Source organism: Panthera tigris, chromosome X, assembly GCF_018350195.1.
Source record: "Panthera tigris isolate Pti1 chromosome X, P.tigris_Pti1_mat1.1, whole genome shotgun sequence".
Classification (NCBI taxonomy): domain Eukaryota; kingdom Metazoa; phylum Chordata; class Mammalia; order Carnivora; family Felidae; genus Panthera; species Panthera tigris.
The window spans coordinates 66,956,095-66,977,434 of record NC_056677.1 but is presented as its reverse complement, the minus strand read 5'-3'; positions in this window follow the sequence as shown (position 1 = coordinate 66,977,434).

The following is a 21,340-nucleotide window of genomic DNA, read 5'->3' as shown; positions in this document are numbered from 1 at the left end:
TTTGGGTGTTGTGTTTCATAATTTCTTTATACAATTTAAAGACTATTCCTTTACCAGACAAGTGACTGCACATGTAACCTGTCTCCCATTCCATAGGTTGCATTTAGGTTTGTTGATTATTTCCTTCACTGTGCAGAAGCTTTTTACTTTGAGGTAGTCCCAACTGTTGAATTTTGCTTTTAGTTCCCTTGCCTCAGGAGACATATCCAGTAAGAACTTGTGACAGCTGATCTCAAAGAAGTTACTATCTCTGTTCTCCTCTAGAATTTATATGGTTTCATTGTTCACATTTAGGTCTTTCATCCATGTTTAAATTCTTTTTGTGTATGGTATAATAGACTGGTCCAGATTAATTCTGTGGAACCTTGCTGTCCTGTTTTCTCAAAAACACTTGTTGAAAAAAATACTTTACTCATATTGAATATCATTCCCTTCTTTGTCAAAGATTAATTGAACATATAATTGTGATTTCATTTCTTGGTTTTCTACTCTGTTCCATTGATCTATGTGTCTATTTTTGTGCCAGTACCATAATGTTTTGATCGTTATAGCTTTATACTATAACTTTTTTTAAAATAGACTTTATTTTCAAATTGGTTTCCATAGAACACCCAGTGCTCATTCCAACAAGTGCTCTCCTCAACTCCAATCATCTAGTTTTCCATCTCCCCCACCTTTCATCAATCCTCAGTTTGTTCTCAGTGCCCAAGAGTCTCTTATCGTTTGCCTCTCTCCCTCTCTGTTTGTAACTTGTTTTCTCTTCCCCTCCCCCATTGTCTTCTGTTAAATTTTTCAAGATCCACATATGAGTGAAAACATATGGTATCTGTCTTTCTCTACCTGGCCTGTTTCACTTAGCATAATACCCTCCAGTTCCATCCACATTGCTGCAAATGGCCAGATTTCATTCTTTCTCATTTCCAAGTAGTATTCCATTGTATATATAAACCAGATCTTCTTTATCAATTCGTCAGTTGTTGGACATTTAGGCTATTTCCATAATTTGGCTATTATTGAAAATACTACTATAAATATTGGAGTACATGTGCCCCTATGCATAAGCAGTCCTGTATCCTTTGGGTAGATTATTACCAGTGCTATTGCTGGGTCATAGGGTAGATCTATTTTTAACTTTTTGAGGAACCTCGACACTGTTTTCCAGAGTGGCTGCACCAGTTTGCATTCCCACCAACAGTACAAGAGGGTTCCCGTTTCTCCACATCCTCTCCAGCATCTAGTCTCCTGATTTGTTCATTTTAGCCACTGTGACTGGTGTGAAGTGGTATCTCAGTGTGGTTTTGATTTGTATTTCCCTGATGAGGAATGACGTTGAACATCCTTTCATGTGTCTGTTGGCCATCTGGATGTCTTCTTTGGAAAAGTGTCTATTCATGTCTTCAGCCCAGTTCTTCACTGGATTATTTGTTTTTCGGAAGTGGAGTTTGGTGAGTTCTTTACAGATTTTAGATACTAGCTCTTTATCGAATATGTCATTTGCAAATATGTTTTCTCATTCCGTCGTTTGTGTTTTAGTTTTGTTGATTGTTTCCTTTGCTGTGCAGAAGCTTTTCATCTTCATGAGGTACAAATAGTTCATTTTTGCTTTTAATTCCTTTGCCTTTGGAGATGTGTTGAGTAAGAAATTGTTGCAGCTGAGGTCAAAGAGGTTTTTTTCTGCCTTCTCCTTTAGGGTTTTAATGGTTTCCTGTCCCATGTTCAGGTCTTTCATCCATTTTGAGTTTATTTTTGTGACTGGTGTAAGAAAGTGGTTTAGTTCCATTCTTCTGCATGTTGCTGTCCAGTTCTCCCAACACCATTTGTTAAAGAGACTGTCTTTTTCCCATTGGATACTCTTTCCTGCTTTGTCAAACATTACTTGGCCATATATTTGTGGGTCAAATTGTAGGTTCTATATTCTATTCCATTGGTCTATGTGTCTGTTTTTGTGCCAATACCATAATGTGTAGATGATTACAGCTTTGTAGTAGAGGCTAAAGTCTGGGATTATGATGCCTTCTGCTTTGGTTTTCTTCTTCAATATTACTTTGGCTATTCGGGGTCTTTTGTGTTTCCATACAAATTTTAGGATTGCTTGTTGTAGCTTCAAGAAGAATGCTGGTGCAATTTTGATTGGGATTGCATTGAATGTGTAGATCGTTTTGGGTAGTATTCACATTTTAACAATATTCTTCCAATCCATGAGCATGGAACGTTTTTCTTTTTCTTTGTATTTTCTTCATTTTCCTTCATAAACTTTCAGTAGTTTTCAGCTTACAGATCTATTACATTTTGGGATAGGTTTATTCATAGGTATTTTATGGTTCTTGGTGCAATTGTGAATGGAATCAGTTTCTTTCTTTGTCTTTTTGTGTTTCCTTATTGGTGTATAAAAATGCAACTGATTTCAGTCCATTAATTGTGTACCCTGTGACTTTACTGAATTCATGTATCAGTTCTAGAAGACTTTTGGAGGAATCTTTTGGGTTTTCCATGTAGAGTGTCATGCCATCTGAGAAAAGTGAAATTTTGACTTCACATTTGCTAATTTTGATGTCTTTTACTTCCTTTTGTTGTCTGATTCCTGATGCCAGGACTTCCAATACTATATTAAACAAGAGTGGTGAAAGTGGGCGTCCCTGTCATGTTCCTGATCTCAGGGGGAAAACTCTCAGTTTTCCCCATTGAGGATGATATTAGCTCTGGGCTTTTCATAAATGGCCTCTATGATGTTTAAGTATGTTGCTTGTATCCCGACTTTCATGAGTGTTTTCATCAAGAAAGGTTGCTGTATTTTGTCAAATGTTTTTTTCTGGATCTATTGACAGGACCATATGGTTCTTACATTTTCTTTTGTTAATGTGATGTATCACACTGATTGATTTGTAAATATTGAACTATCCCGGCAGCTCAGGAATGAATCCCACTTGATCATGGTGAATAATACTTCTTATATGCTGTTTAATTCGATTTGATAGTATCTTGTGGAGAATTTTTGCATCCACATTCATCAGGGACATTGGCCCGTAGTTCTATTTTTTTGATGGGTCTTTGTCTGGTTTGGGAATCAAAGTAATGTTGGCTGCATAGAATGAGCCTGGAATTTTTCTTTCCATTTCTATTTTTTGGAACAGGTTGAGAAGGATAAGTATTAACTCTGCTTTAAATGTCTGGTAGAATTCCCAAGGGAAGCCATCGAGTCCAGGACTCTTATTTGTTGGGAAATTTTTGATGACTGACTTAATTTCTTTACTAGTTATGGTCTGTTCAAATGTTCTATTTCTTCCCGTTTGAGTTTTGGTATTGTGTGGGTGTTTAGGTACTTTTCCATTTCTTCCAGGTTTCCAGTTTGTTGACATATAATTTTTCATAGTATTCCCTGGTAATTGCTATTTTCTCAGGGATTGGTTGTAATAAATGCATTTTCATTGGCGATTTTATCTATTTGAGTACTCTCTCTTTTTTTTTTGAGAAGCCTGGCTGGAGGTTTTTCAATTTTTTTTTAATTTTTTCAAACAACCAACTCTTGGTTTCATTGATCTGTTCTAGTGTTTTTTGGATTCTATATTGTTTACTTCTGCACTCATCTTTATTATTTCTCTTCTGCTTGGTTGGTGGTGTGTTTGCTGTTCTGCTTCTAATTCCTTTAGGTGTGCTGTTAGATTTTGTATTTTTTTTTACTTGTTTCTTGAGATAGGCCTGGATTGCAATGTATTTTCCTCTCAAGACTGCCTTCGCTGTGTCCCAAAGCGTTTGCATTGTTGTATTTTCATTTTCATTTGTTTCCATATATTTCTTAATTTCTTCTCTAATTGCCTGGTTGACCCATTCGTTCTTTAGTAGGATGTTCTTTAACCTCTATGCTTATGGAGCTTTTCCAACTTTTTCCTGTGTTTGATTTCAAGTTTCATAGTATTGTGGTCTGAAGGTGAACATGGTATGGTCTCAATTCTTTTACATTTATTGAGGGCTGTTTTGTGACACACTATGTGATCTATCTTGGAGAATGTTCCATGTACACTTGAGGAGAATCTGTATTCTGTTGCTTTGAGATATAGAGTTCTAAATATATCTGTCAAGTCCATCTGATCCAATGTATCATTCAATACCCTTGTTTCTTTACTGATTCTGTGTCTAGATGATCTGTCCATTGTTGTAAGTGAAGTGTTAAAGTTCCCTGCAATTACCACATTCTTTTCAATTAGGTTGCTTATGTTTGTGATTAATTGTTTTAAATATTCATGTGTTTCTGAATTCGGTGCAAAGACAATTATAATTATTAGCTCTTCCTGATGGATAAACCCTGTAAGTATTATATAATATGCTTCTTCATCTCTTGTTACAGCCTTTAATTTAATGTCTAGTTTGTCTGATATAAGTATGGCTGCTCCAGCTTGCTTTTGACTTCCATTTACCTGATAGATAGTTCTCCATCCCCTAACTTTCAATCTAAAGGTGTCCTCAGGTCTGCAATGAGTCTCTTGTAGGTAACAAATAGTTGGGTCTCGAGGTTTTTTTTATCCATTTTGATACCCTATGTCTTTTGATTGGAGCATTTAGTCCATTTACATTCAGTTATCATTGAAATATATGGGTTTAGAGCCATTGTATTATCTGTAGGTTTCATGCTTATAGTGATGTCTCTTATCGTTTGTGGTCCTGGCAACATTTCACTCACAGAATCCCCCTTAGTATTTCTTGTAAGACTGGTTTAGTTGTGATGAATTCCTTCAGTTTTTGTTAGGGAAAACCTCTATCTCTCTTTCGTTTCTGAATGACAGGCTTGCTGGATAAAGGTTTCTTGGCTGCATATTTTTCCTGTTCATCACATTGAAGATTTCCTGCCATTCCTTTCTGGCCTACCTAGTTTCAGTAGATAGGTTTACTACTCCCCTTATGCTTCTACCTTTGTTTGTTGAGGCCATTTTTTCCTAGCTGCTTTCAGTATTCTCTCTTTATCCTTGTATTTTGCCAGTTTAATTATGATATGTCATGCAGAAGATCGATTCAAGTTACATCTGAAGGGAGTCCTCTGAGTCTCTTGGATTTCAATGCCTGTGTCTTTCCCCAGATTGGGAAAGTTCTCAGCTATGATTTTTTCAAGTACACTTTCAGCCCCTTTCTCTTTCTCTTTTCTAGAATTTCTATGATACAGATATTGTTCCGTTTGATTGTATCACTTAGTTCTCTAATTCTCCCCTCTTAATCCTGGATATTTTTTGTCTCTTTCTCAGCTTCCTCTTTTTCCATAATTTTATCTTCTAATTCACCTATTCTCCCCTCTGCCTGTTGAATCCACACGTGGCCAACTCCATTCTATTTTGCACCTCATTTATAACATTTTTAATTCCACATGACTGTTTTTTAGTTCCTTGATCACTGCAGTAATAGATCCTCTGCTGTCTTCTATGCCTTTTTCAGGCCCAGTGATTAATCTTGTGACTGTTATTCTAAATTCCTGTTAAGTTATGTTGCTCATATCTGTTTTGATAATTTTTTTAGCTGTCACTTCCTGGAATTTCTTTTGTGGGGAATTCTTACTTTTCACCATTTTGGCTATTTTTCTGTTCCTTTTGAGTTTTAAAATTTGTTATATGCTCTGCATCTGCATGCACTGCTATATTAAAGGAGGATCATACACTGTCCATGGCCTGGCCCTTCAGGAGGTGTTTTTTTGGAGTGTTACTTGTTTTCTGTTGTTGTGACTTTGGTTATTTCATTTCTCTACTCATAGTGATATTTCAGACCCTCCATGAGGTGTGCTTTGATTTTTTCCTTGAAGTAGCCCTGGGACATGAAGGCTGGGCCATAGGGGACAGGGAGACAGGCTCTGCACCAAGAGATGATGCTTACTATGCTCCACTGTGCTGTCCCTCCATTCTGGGATCCTTTTGTAATATAACTTATAGTGTGCAACTTTGATGGTCAGGTTTGCTTTTCTTTTTCAAGGTGGTTTTGGCTATTCAGGGTCTTTTGTAGTTCCATAAAAAAAAATTCAGGATTGTTTGCCCTAGCTCTGTGAAAAATGTTAGTGGTATTTTGATAGGGATTGCATTAAATGTATATATTGCTTTCGGTAGTATAGATATTTTAAGAATGTTTGTTCTTTCCATCCATGAACACTGATCATCTTTCCATTTATTTGTGTTATATTCAATTTATTTCATCAGTGTTTTATAGTTTTCAGAGTAAAGACCTTTCACCTCTTTGGTTAGGTTTATTCCTGGGTATTTTATTGCTCTGGGTACAATAGTAAATGATATTGATTCCTTAATTCCTCTTTCTTTTGTTTCATTATAGGTGTATGGAAATTCAGCAGATTTCTGTACATTTATTTTTTAGCCTGCAAATTTAATGAATTCTTGTATGAGTTCTAGCAGTGTTTTTGTGGAGTTTTCCAGGTTTTCTTTATATATTATCATGTCATACTTCTTCCTTGCCCATTTGGATGCATTTAGTTTCTTTTAGTTGTGTGATTGCTATGGATAGGGCTTCCACTAATATGTTAAATAATAGTGATAAGTGTGGGCTCCCTGTCTTGTTCCTGACCATTGAGGAAAACCTCTCAATTTCCCTCCATTTAGAAGTATATTAGTTGTGGGCTTTTCATAGACAGTACTTATTATGTTCAGGTATGTTCCCTCTAAAACTACTTGGTTGAAGGTTTTTATAACAAATGGATGTTTTACTTTGTCAAATGATTTGTCTGCATTTATTGAAATGATCATATAGTTCTTATTTTTTCTTTTATTTAAGTGATATTTCACGTTAATTGGTGAAATTGAATAATCTTTGCAACCCAGGAAAAAAATCCCACTTGATAGTGCTGAAGGTTTTTGTAAATGTATTATTGGATTCGGTTTTATACTCTTTTTTTGATAATCTGTGAGTCTACAGTCAGCATGGAAATTGCCCAGTAGTTCTCTTATTTAGTGGAACCCTTAACAGGTTAAGTGTCATGATAATGCTGGTGTCATGGAATGAATTAGGAAGTTTTCCTTTGTTTTCATTTTCTGAAAATAGTTTGAGAAAAATAGGCATTAAATCTTCTCTAAAGGTTTCATAGAATTCACCTATGTATCCATTTTGTCCTGGACATTTTTTTCTCTGTTCCTCCTAGATCTGGATGTTTGTTTCATTCCCCAGATTAGGGAAATTTTCAGCTATTACTTCTTGAAACAAATTTTCTGCCCTCTTTTGTCTCTTCTCTTCTTCTTGGACTGCTATAACATGAATGTTATTACATTTTATGGTGTCACTTAGTTCCTTATACCTATTCTCATGTTGCATAAATCTTTTTTCTCTCTTCTTTAGCTTCATTATTTTCTGCTATTTTATATGTTAAGTCATTAATTTATTCCTCTGAATCTTGCAGCCTCCTATTCATTTCATAATGTGTTTCTGATCTCATTTATTGATTACTTTTTAAATCTTTTTACTGATTCTTTTTAAATATTTTTTCTCTGTGGTAATGGTCTCACTGATGTATTTTTTTCTCAAGCCTATTGAGTATCCTTATGATTGTTTCTTTAAATACACCATCAGGGATATTACTTATGTTTGTTCACTGTGATCTCTGGATGTGGGACTTTTGTTGTTATCATTTGATATTAATTCCTCTGGTGTTGAATTTTGTCTAAGTCTATACCTTCATCTCCGTGTTAGAAAACCAGTTATATAACCTGTTCCTGAAAGTAATGGCCTTATAAATAAGTCACGTGTTGTCCAGAGCGTAGCACTTCAGGGAGTGTCTCTAGTGTGTCCTGCCTGCACTCTACTGTTGTGTTTTGGCTACTCTATCTTTCAGGCCTTTCCTCTGCAGATGATCTTGCCTACTTTGGGAAATATTTGGTCCCTGGCCTAAATGTGGTCAGTTTTAACTAGGTGTGTTCTGGTCTTCTTGTGAAATGAGACCTGTTACCTCTGCCCCCATACCTGAGGTCATGCAGAACTCTCTGGTTGGGAGATGTGTTGTAGGTAGGGTTTTGTGCTGATATTATGGGAAAGAGGCCCCTATGCTAAGACTGAGGAAGATTTGATTGAGAAAGGCCCTTCCACCATAGCACAGGGGCATGGTCCTTGGTGTCAGCAAGAGAGGCACCCAGTGTCAGTGTTGTGCTTATTCCCACATGTGGCTCTCTTTTTTTATGCTGAGGGGCAGAGGAGGGAAATGATATTGTTACAGAACCAGGCTGGATCACTGCTGGAAAAAAAAAAAACAAGCAGCACTCTATCTTGGTGGATCAGAGTTTTATTTTATACCAGTAAGCTCAGAGGAGATCCTTCTCCAGAGATCTGAGCCTGAGCACAAGCATGGGGGACAATTTATCATCTGTTACTTCTGCATTCCACGTTAGTAGTAATTTGGTGTACACAGCAAGCAGGGCAGGAAGAAGAACCTGGAAGAGGAGTCTCTAAACTAGGAACTAGAGCTTATGTTATTCCCTTCTGCCATCTTATGGTATATAACTTAACTTATTTTCCCAACAATACCAGACAGATCCTTTGTTCATAGAGATATATTATAGCAAATTTTGCCTCTCAAGGACACACTTTAATAAGAGGGAATAATCTCCCACTCTGTGCCCCAGGTACTCTTCACATCACTGTTTCAGTGCTGTTTGTCCCCTAGTGGTTTTCTTGCCTTCTCTCCAGGATCTGTGCAGTGCTCTCCAAGCCCACTGATCTTTAAAGCACCAGGTTTTGAGCATTGCTTAATGCAAGAACTCATGAAATTCAGCCCCTCTTGTTTTCCAAGCCAATGGATTAGGGGAAAAGTTATCCGTGTGCATTCCACTGTGTGGTCCTCTCTTTCTCATTCTATAACCAGGGCTCCTTCCCCTCCATAGCACCCAGGATCCATTTCTTCCCTAAACCAGGTCTCCAAATTTCCCATCTTTTTTGATGTGACTTCTTCTCTCTTTAGTTTTTGAGTTTGTTCTTTCAGTCTTTGAGTCAATTTCTGGGGGTATTTAGGATGACTTTATAATTATCTAGTTGATTAGGATCTAATTAGGATTAGATGAGCCTAGGTTCTTCCTCTTTTGATTCTTTCTGCTCCTATTTGATTTAATGATTTTAAACAATCATACAGAATGTATTTAAGATTGTGTCTATAATTGAGATCAGTTAAATATCATTGAATGCTTGCAACTTCAATTTAAAAAAGAAAAAAAGGAAAATTGCCATGTACCTCTATTAAGCATAGAGATGATAGATTGTGTTCATTAACAAGGTCATGGATTGGAGGAACAATATTGCTAAAATTTCTATACTACCCAAAGTTATCTACAAATTTAATGCAATACTTATCAAAATATGAACAGCATTTTTCACAGCACTTGAACAGATTCTCCTAAAATTTATATGGAACTAGAAAAGACCCCAAATACCCAAAGCAATTCTGAAAAATAAAAGAAAACCTGAAGCCATCACAATTGCAAACTTCAAATTATATTACAAAACTGCAGTGATTAAAACAGTATGGTACTGGGGCAAAAATAAACAGATCACAGGAACAGGACAGAAAACCCAGAAATAAACCCATAATTCCATGATACATTGATCTTTTACAAAGCAGGAAAGAATATCCAATGGGAAAAAAACAGTCTCCACAAGAAATGGTGTTGTGAAAACTATTCAGTTACATACGAAAGAATTAAACTGGACCATTTTCTTATACCATACACAAAAAAATAAACTCAAAATAAATTAAACATCTAAATAAATTAAACATAAACGTGAGACTTGAAAACATAAAAATACTAGAAGTGAACACAGGCAGTAGCTTCTTTGACATCAGTCATAGCAAATTCTTTAAGACATGTTCCTGAGGCAAGGGAAAAAAAAGCAGATATAAACTATTGGGACTTCCTCAAAATAAAAAGCTTCTGAACACCAAAGGAAACAGTAAATAAAACTAAAAGGCAACCTACAGAATGGGTGAATATGTTTACTAATGGCATGCCCTATAAAGATTTAGTTTCCAAAATATATAAAGAACTGATACAACTCAACACCAAAAAATATATAAAAAATAATGCAATTAAAATGTGATCAGAGCATATGAACAGGTATTTTTCCAAATAAGACCTCCAGATGGGCAAGAGACACATGAAAAGATGCTCAACATCACTCATCATTAGGGAAATACAAATCAAAACTACAATGAGATGTTGCCTCACACTGGTCATAATGGATAAAATCAACAACACAAGAAACAACAGGTGTTGGCGAGGATGTGGAAAAAAAAAACCTTCATGCACTGTTGGTAATGCAAACTGGTGCAGCTACTGTGGGAGACTGTATGGAGCTTCCTCAAAAATTTTAAAACTGGAACCTCCCTTCTATCCAGGCATTGAACGAATGGGTATGCCCAAAGAATAGACAATACTTATTCAAAGGGATACATGCATCCCAATGTTTGTTACATCATTACTTACAATATCCATAGAGATATAGAAGCAGCATAAGAATATTTTGATAGATGAATGGATAAAGGAGAAATTATATATGTGTATATATATATACACACACATATATATATACACACATATATATATATACACACACACACATATATATATATATATATATATATATATGGATATTATTCAGCCAAAAAGGGGTGAGATCTTGCCATTTCGAAGGACATGGATGGAGCTAAAGAGTAAAATTCTAAATGAAATAAGTCAGTCAGAGAAAGTCAAATAACATGATTTCACTAATATGTGGAATTTAATAGATATAAACCCAGAAGCAAAGTGGGGTAAAGGGAGAGTGAGAAAAGCCAAGAAACAGGCTCTTAAGTATTGGGGAAAAAAATGATAGTTACCAGTGGAAAGGCGAGTGGGGGGAAGGGTTATATAGGTGATGAGGATTAAGGATTGCACTTGTTGTGATGAGCACTGGGTGATGTATGTAATAGTTGAATCACTATATTGTACACCTGAAACCAAAGAACTCTGTATGTTAACTATCATGGAATTAAAGTAAAATAACCTGAAGTTTAAAAAAAACAATTACAAAGGCTGTGTTCTGATTTAAAAAAAATAATTGATGCAGAAATTACTGGTAGATGAAAGTTCTTCTAGAATAATAAAGGTCAAAAGTTGGCTTCAAAAAATTTAGCCAGGCAAACATAAATTTAGTGGATAAAACATAAATAATATGTGTCAGAAATCTTTTGCTGTAATTCCCTATAATATCTCAAATTATTAACCTTCCTCAGTGTCATATACTGATTTGTAAGACTAAATAAGAATACTTATGTCATTCCAATATCATAGGGTTGTTGTGATGATCACATAAAATCATGGGCATGGACAAACTCTATAAACCCTATCACAGTGATAGCACTGCCTGAGCACTGCCTGGGTTTGTTGATTTTGGTCATCTTTGTGTCCTATAAATTTTCCCTATTCTTACAAATATCTTGGTTACTTTTTCTCTTTGTATAATAGTGTAGATTTACAGACTTTGCAAAGTAAAACAAACTATAGCATTAAATACAATATTTGTTTTGCGAATTTGAAGGTTTTGAGAATATCACAGTGTGAAATGACTATTGGTGATATGTTTGTATGAAGTGAACTGTTTACGTGTGATTTGAAGGACACAATAAAACTTGCCTTTCTACCATCTTCCCCACTAGCGTATTTCCATGAAAGTATTTTTGTGGTTAAATATTTGACCTTTGTGAGTGTTTTGCTTAAATACAAATATTTTAACCTGCCACTCATTATAATATCACATAGTAGTTGAATGAGTTTATAAAATTAACTAGTGGAGATTGGAGCAGGAAGAAAATACAGACAAATTAAATTTGGGAGGCAATTGGAGGAGTTAAATGTCTAAAATACAAATTGGTTTTTAAGGAAGAAAGCTTAGTAGATAAACTGTGAAAACCCTGGGCTGCTGGAAGCTTGCAGGAAGTGTTTGAGTTATTAGTGGTTTAATGGGGGTTGAGAAAAGGAAAGACAGGTCACTAAAAGATGAGATGTAAGCCACCAGAACCAAACTTTTCTATTCACATGTTTTTTTTTTTCCTTTCATGCTAAACCTGCTTCACAAATTCCTCGAAGTAGACATCTGCATCAACAAGCTTTTATTAGGCAAAAAAAAAAAAAAAAGGTTATATCTTATGTTCAACCTATAGAGAAAACCAAAGAATTTAGCAATCTCTCTACCTATAAAGATTTTTTTTAAAATGCAGTGCTTTCTTGCTATCCTAATCTGATCATGCAACTTTAGCCATAAATGGCAGGCAGAAAAATCTAATAAAACTACTTTTGTATACCAAACAATACAAGATCCACTCAAGGTAGCACCGATCTCATAATCTACAAATTCCCATTTTATTAAGTCCACTAAGGAGAACAGTACCGAAGTGCCCATTCAGTGACACTGGAGTTGTGAGAGGTTTTCCATCTGATTGCAGTACTTTCTGTTAATTATTAATGAAGGGATCTCCTCACAAAAGCTGCCATTCAACTGTCCAGGCTGAGGGGCTTAGGCATTCTGGATGCAAAAGCTCTCAACCATTGGAAGCACTTACTTCAAACATCTCATTCAAGGTTTAGAATTCTTTTGTTGGTAGGTAGGGTCTGTGAGATTAAAGTGGAAAGACTATCATGAATACAGGACCATGGGACCTTTTGAATTAAAGCCTAGAAATTCCATCTGGCTCATATCTGAATAGGTAGTTTCTTTTAAACCTCCTTGTAAATTACAAAATTTATATGGCAATATCTTCTCGTTTATAATGATGCATTTCATCTATCATATATTGGCCTTATTTGACTATAATTTGAGAATTATAACTAAAGTAAAATGCTATACAATTTATTTTTTTATTCAAAACAACTCAGAAGGTGAAAATATTTCCCAACATATTTTAGGTTTGGGTGTGTGAAGCTACCTTTTATAGATTAATTTTTCTTCCTAGATATGATTCTTATAATTCCCATGAGTTGCTCCTGGATTAACAGTAATATCTGGAGCTATGGTTTCACTCTGAATAACTGTTTTCCATAATGTTATTTTATTTGAAAGCCATAAACCAATATAGCATTACAAATTAACCATACTTTAGGACATAATACACATATTTAAAGAGCTAAAGATTTATTAACTAGTGACAAATTAATATATATTTATAAGGTAATTATAGTTTTTTTTTGTTTGTTTTTTACATAATGTGATAGAAATTTGCTATAACCACAATAGATGACCTCTGGGTTGTATGATTTTCTATTTCATCATATGGAATACTGTTTCCTTCCTTTTTAAATATTGCCAATTTGTTATACTAGTCTGATCATTTCTTCTACAGATTCATACTTTTCGTATCAGGTAAAAGTAACGTTTGAAGAAGGCACTCATGCCTCACTCTAAAGCCCTCCGTGGTGCTAAGAGACCTACCTCAAGTGAAAGAAGCTCATAGCTAAATGATTTAGGATTCCTTGGCAGTGGTCCAAAATTGAAAATCTTGATGTTATGTTCAAGTACTTAGAAAACAATATTTTATACTAAGAAACCAAGGTAGACCCAACGTACTTTCTCCAAACAAATTTGATGTGCAGTTTATTTTTGGTCGCAGTGACACTCTCTTGGGTGAAATACCTGTCCATAACTTTTGCCTATTTTCTAATTGGATTGTTTAGATACATTTGAGTATTGAGAGCTTTTTATATCTTCTATATACTCATCCTATGTTGGATATGTGGATTGTGAATATTTTATCAGTCTTTATTTGTCTTTTCATCCTCTTGATGGGGTCTTTTGGAGAACAAAAGTTTTCAATTTTTGTGAGGTTACAATCTAACTTTTTTTTTTTAATTTAATGGATTGTGGTTTCGGTAATAAGTATAAGAACATTTTTTTTTTTACCCTAGCCCTAGAAGCTAAATTTCTTCTTATGTCACCTTATCGGAAGTTTTAGTTTTACATTTTACACTTAAGTCTGTGATCCATTTTGAGTTAATTTTTCTAAAAGATATGAGACTTAGGTCAAGTTTCTTTTGATTTCCTTATGAATATCTACTTGTGTCAGCCCCATCTTTGAAAAGTCTGTACTTCCTCTATTGAGTTGCTTTTAAATTTTGTAAAAAAAAAAAAAAAAAAAGTAGTTGAGAATATTTGCATGGACCTATTTATGGATTCTCTACTTTTTTACATTGATTTATATGTCCATGCCTCCGCAAATATCACACATTTTCTTCATAAATTTTCTTTGTAATTATTTTTTAATGTTTATTTTTGAGAGAGACAGAGACAGAGTGCAAGTGGGAGAGGCACAGAGAGAGAGAGAGAGGCACAGAATCCAAAGCAGTCTCCGGGCTCTGAGCTGCCAGCACAGAGCCCTACATGGTGCTCAAACCCATGAACTGCTAGGTCATGACCAGAGCCAAAGTCGGACACTTAACTGACTTTTTTCCACACATCTTAATGTAGCTTTATAGAAGTTTTAGAATTGGATAAAGTGTTTCTCCCACTATTCTTTTTTGTAAAAGAGTGTCTTAGCTATTCTAGGGCCTTTCGTTATACATTTTATAAGAATCTTGTCTAAGTCTACATAAATCCTTGTTGGTGTGATAGTAATTTTATTAAACTGGTATATCAATTTGAGGAGAATTGTTATCTTTTCTAGATTGAGTCTTCTAATCAATAAACATATGTCTGTCCATTTATTTAGGTCTTTGAATTTCTTCATTATTATTCTGTAATTTTGTAGCATACAGATCCTGCCCATAGTTTGCTAATTTTACATCTAAACATTTCATATTTTTGGAATGATTGTAAATGGTATGGTATTTTTAATTCTGATACTATGCTGAACTAATTTAATAACACTTATTAAACACTGGTTAACAACAAAAGGACAAAAAATAACAAGTGTTGGAAATGATGTGGAGGAAAATGAACCCTCACAAACAGTTGTTAGGAATGTAAATTGGTATAGCCACTATGGAAAACAGTGAGGATGATCCTCAAAAAGTTAAAATATAAATAGCATATGATACAGTAATTCCACTACTGGGCATTTACCCAAGAACACAGAAACACTAATTTGAAAATATATATGCTCCCCCATATTTGTTGCAGCATTATTTGTAATAGCCAATATATGGATAAACCTGAGTCCATTGATAGACAAATTGATAAAGAGGATGTGCTAGATGGATAATCACATACTATATGTGTATATATATATATATATATATCACATATCACATGATGATATATATAGCAAATGTATGATTGAAACCATAAGTGGAATAAAAAATGAATAAACAAATAAAAAGCAAATTCAGACCTGTAAATACAGAGAACAAATGGATGGTTGACAGAGGGGAGGTGTTTGGCGGAGGAGAGTGGGAGACACAGGTGTACAGTTATGGAATGAATAAGTCATGGGGACAAACAGGCACAGCATAAGGAAGCTCTCAATAGTATTTTTTTCACGGAGACTTTTATTAGTTTCAGGTGTACAATATAGTGATTTAACAGTTCCATACATCAATGGGTGCTCATCAGAACAAATGCATTCCTTAATTCCCATCACCTATTTAGCCCATTCCCCCAACCTCTTCCCATCTGGTAACTATCGCTTTCATCTCTATAATTAAGAATATGTTTCTCAAATTGTCTCTCTTTTTCTCTTTTTTACCCTTTGCTTGTTGATTTTCTTTCTTAAATTCCACATATGAGTGAAATCATAGTTGTTTTTCTCTGACTTATTTCTCAGCATTATACTCTGTATCTCCATTCATGTCCTACCAAATGGCAAGATTTCATTATTATATATATATATATATATGACTGTGTTTACAAAATTATATATATACATATATATAAAATATATACTTTATATATATATATATGTATGTATACTCTGTATCTCCATTCATGTCCTACCAAATGGCAAGATTTAATTATTTTATATATATATATATATATATATATATATAAAAATGACTGTGTTTACAAAATTATATATATACATATATATAAAATATATACTTTATATATATGTATATATATATGTATGTATACTCTGTATCTCCATTCATGTCCTACCAAATGGCAAGATTTCATTATTTTATATATATATATATGTCACTGTGTTTATAAAATTATATATATATACATATATATAAAATATGTACTTTATATCTATATACATATATATGTATACTTTATATATATGTTATATATATATATATATATATATATATATATATATGACTGTGTTTTCCACAGTGTCTGCATCAGTTTGCATTCTCACTAACAGTGCACAAGTGTTCTTTTTTCCCCATATCCTATACAACACCTGCTGTTTCTTGTGTTGTTGATTTTAGCCATTCTGACAGTTGTGAGGTGATATTGGTATTTTCATTTGCATTTCCCTGGTGATAAGTGATGATGAGCATCTTTTCATGTGCCTGTTGGCCATCTGATTATCTTCTTTAGGCAAATGTTTGTTAATTTCTTGTGCCCATTTCTAATCAGATTATTTGCTTTATGGAGCCTGATTTTTATAAGTTCTTTATTTCAGATACTAGCCCATTATTGGTTATGTCATTTGCAAATATATTCTCCCATTCTCTAGGTTGTCCTTTAGTTTTGTTGATTGTTTCATTTGTTGTATAGAAGGTTTACTTTTAATGAAGTCCGAGTAGTTTATTTTTTTATTTTATTTCCTTTACCTAAGGACACATATCTAGAAAAATGTTACTACAGCCAATGTCAAAGAATTTACTTCCTGTGTTCATTTTTAGGATTTTTATGGTTTCAGGTCTCAAATTTAGGTCTTTATATACATTTTGAGTTTACTTTGTGTTCTGTGTAAGAAAGTGATCCAGTTTCATTCTTGTGCATGTTGTTGCCCTGTTTTCTCAACACAATTTTTTGAAGAGACTGTCTTTTTCCCATTGGATATTCTTTCCTGCTTGGTTGAATATTAATTTATAATACACTTTTGGGTTTATTTCTGGGTTCTCTATTCTGTTCTATTGACCTGTGTGTATCTTTTTGTGCCAGTACCATACTGTTCTATTACTACAACTTTGTAATGTAGCTTGAGGTCCAGAATTGTGATGCCTTCAGCTTTGGTTTTGTTTTTCAAGTTTTTTGTTGTTTTTGTTTTTTTTTTGTTTGTTTGTTTGTTTTTGTGTTTTTTTTTTTTTTTTTTTTTTTTTTTTTTTTTTTTTTTTTTTTTTTGCTATTTAGAGTCTTTTGTGGTTCCATACAAATTTTGGGACTGTTCTAGCTATGTGAAAAATGCTGGTGGAATTTTTCTAAGGATTGCAATAAATATGTAGATGGCTTTGGGCAGTATATACATTTAAAAATATTTGTTCTTCCTATCCAGGAGCATGGAATATTTTTTCCATTTTTTTGTGTCTTCTTCAATTTCTTTCATCAGTATTTTATAATTTTCAGAGTACAGATCTTTCATCACTTTGTTTAGCTTTCTTCCTAGGCATCTTATTTTTGGTGCATTTTAAATGGAATTGTTTTCCTATTTTCTCTTTCTGCTGTTTTATTACTGAATATAAACATATTTCTGTACATTGTTTTGGATCCTGCAATTTTACTGAATTCATTTATCAGGGAAGTTTTTTAGTGGAGTTTTTTGGGTTGTACATATTATCAAGTCTTCTGCAAATAGTGAAAGTTTTACTTGTTTCTTTCCAATTTGGATGAATTTTATTTAATTCTGTTGTCTGATTGCTATGGCTAAGATTTCCAATTCTATGTTGAATTAAAGTGGTAAGAGTGGACATCTTTGTCTTGTTCCTGACCTTAGGGGGAAAGGCCTCAGTTTTTCCCCAGTAAGGATTGTGTTTGTGGAATTATCTCTAGAGAGTGCATTGTAAGTCCTCAAGGGTGAATGAGGTAATTGATGAAATGTCAGCAAAGTTCTGGTCTCAAGGCTGCCACTATGAGACACGGAGCCCCATGATTCCCCAAAGGACAGTTTAAATACAATACCTGCTGTAACTCCCTGACAGTCCTTGAAACCACATGCACTCCCTTCATCCCTTCATGTAGCCACCAGAAGTATGTCTGGCTAATGTCTAAAAATCTTTTGTTCTCTCTTTCCTTGTTTGATATTCTTTGATACTTCTTTCTAAATAAAGACTATGTGCAGTCTGCTGCTGCTACTGTTTCACTGGCAGAGGTGGCACTGCATTTCTGCTGGGTCTAAGTGTCTGAGAACTTTTTCTTCAGTGCATGGCTATGAGTGGTGCCCAAACAGCAACCAGCAGAATCTAATGGCTCCTGGCTGCACACCTCATCTCTCAAGCCCAAAAAGGGACAAGGATGTCCACTCATTCAGGTAGGAACTACAGGCACTCAATGCCCACGATGAGAAGAGAAAAATATCCCTAATCCTTTCTGTTTCTATCTGGCATAGAGAATCCCTTGTCTTCTTGTTTCTTTTGCTCTCACTGTTCTTCCTTCCTAATAGACTCAGGTTATTCCAGCTGGTTGTGAGGGCCTCTCCCTCACTCATTTCTTGAGTTAATGACTATAATGATTATAGCCAACTATCTCTGGCTAATCTACCTCAGGATGGAGACTAACAAATATTCTCAAGCAGCTGCTGAAACTCCTTTTGTTTCAGGGTATTTCCCTCTCTTTTCCAACCCGACATGGACTGCCCATTTCCACTTGTTGGTAATAACATAAATAAATGAAATAAAATAAAATAGAAAAAAACTGTATCTGCTCATCCATCCAAGCTGACAGACTTTAAGACTGGGAGACCTCTTTATCTGTCCTCTGGGTTCTTATCCATCTCCAACCTTCTTAGTGGCACCTCACCTCTTCTGCCTTTCTTTCCCTCCTCCTATTTCTAAACCATCTCCGGTGCAACCTACATGACTGACTTCTACATCTTCTGGGTGTCTCTGGCACCCTGGGATTCTCTTCCTTCCCTCACTGCCCTCACTGTCAAGGATCGAAGAACACCTCCTTAATCTTAGATGGCCCACTTCAGATTTCCTTACTGCTGCCTCAGGTAATAACTTGACAATGATAAACAGATGGTTTAAGTTTTAAATGGACCCAGATAAAATATATATGGTGTTTAAAATAATTTAAGTTTATTGATTTAATTGATAGATGTGCATTTAGAATTATCAACATTAAATATAAAACTTTTTCTACCTAGGTTTACTGAAGATCAAATAAGCTCATGTTATCTCTATTGCAACTTGTTAACAAAAAGATGACTTAAAATGATGGCTAATTGTGTCTCAAAGGTTTTTACAGGTAATTGTTAAGATAGCTTTCAAGGTCTTTGAAACTTTAAATTGGATTAAATTCATTGGACATTCAGACATTTTCCAAATCAGATGAAATGCTGAAGCATTAATTATTAAACATAGGTTTAAGTTTTTGACTTATTGCCAAGAAACTAAGGATATTTAAATCTGTTAAAAAAGCTGCTTTATGCTTAGGTGATTCATAAGTTTGCCATCTAAAAAAACTCTGATGTAACAAGACAGTTCACAATTGGTTACTACTTAGTTTTCACTGGAGGCTAAAGTTTCTAAGAGTTAAAATTCTGCTAAGTGTAATTAAGACTGATGGAAATAGGAAAGCAACTCTGCATGTAGAAAAGTAGGAGATATGTAAAATCTCATATAAGGAATGGGAATACATTTTTTTGAGGTAAAAAAAAAGGAATTTTGCCCTAAATAAGACTAGTTGTTTGGAGGGAAGTGTCTTAGGACAAAATCTAAAAGCAAAGAAAAGTTGTAGAAAGTTTGTGAAGGAAATTTTTGGAAAAGAATTTTATGTATTGTTAAGATACACTGATGCAAGATTAAAATTCTGCTTTTCTCTCTGTTCAAAAGACAAAACTTTCTTGTATTATAGATCTATTCTTGATAAAAAAAAATAATGTAAACAAAGGTCTTTTCTCTTTTGTCTGTCAAGAAAACCAAAGTTTTATGTTTTGTCTTTATCAGGTCTTTGATTACTTAGTTAAAACTTGTCAATGTTAAAGAATCTAGGTTTTACTAACAATTATATAACCCTACATATTTGCCTCTAGAATCTCTTATTGCTACCTTGGTTAAAAAAATAATATTTGTAATTATCTGTAATCCTATTTGGGATGTGTTTTATAACTTTCTAAGGTTTTAACAAACTTCCCAAGATTTAAGTTGTAAATGAAATCTTTTTGACCAGTTGGGTCTTTTTATTTGATGTGTTACTTAAAATACCCTGTCAAACAAATAATTGTAAATCTTAATTTGTATTGCTTGAGTAAATTCTATAATTGCTCAATTATATCTGTAATTCCTACATTTTAATATGCTCTGATATAAGGTCATCACTTGGTATTCTGATTATCAAAATGTTATATGTCACAAAAATAAACAAATTTCCTTATGAATTATATCATAATAAACTCTCATATTAGATTGTTAATTATGTCAATTTTTAAGTTTTTGTCATGTATAATTATTGTTCTGATGCTCTAATAAGATGTATTTCATCTTCATGGAGATTTATAAAAAAGGACTTTTAGGACAAATACAGGTATTTAACATCTTTAAGATCATATAACAAATGGGTAAAAATTTTGAGAATTAAAAAGCTGCATTCAAACTAAACAAGAATTAGTAACATGGGACTAAATAAATGAAGGAAAATTATAGTTTTTATGACTCTTGTTGAAAATATTGCCGGTTCTCTAAAGTTTGCTCTTCCACATTAAGGAAACGTTCTCTTAAGATACCCATAACATACAGAAATATGATAAAGTATTCATTTGTAAACAAACCAAAACATTTACCTTTTCTTCCTACCTAAACCATCTAAAATTCAAAACCTCTCAGTAAGTGTTCTTTCTTTCATGGCAATTACAGTTATTTGCATGAGTTCAATAAAAATCTGTTCTTCTTATAATAGGACACCATTAAAAATACTCATTATTTTACCAAGATTTTAACTAAAAAGTCATATTTTAAAACGTCATGCATAAACTCAAATATAACCAAACATTTAAAAAAACTAAAATTAACTTTATAAAACATAAAGCCCCTTAAAAATATTTGCCTAATACCTTACTTGCAAAATTCCCAGCAACCTTACCAGGTAACTGAACAATGTCACTTATCATTCTTCTTTCACCATAACACACACTCTCTATCCAAACAATTTTCTGTTCCTCTTTTTCAAATAAAAAATGTCATTCATTTCTTCCCAGAATGCCAACAATTCTCCCCTCCCTACTTGCCCCACGGAGTAAATCCTTAGAATCTAACAGCCAATCAATTATGGTAAATTGATATTACACACAGATTATCTTTTGGTAAAA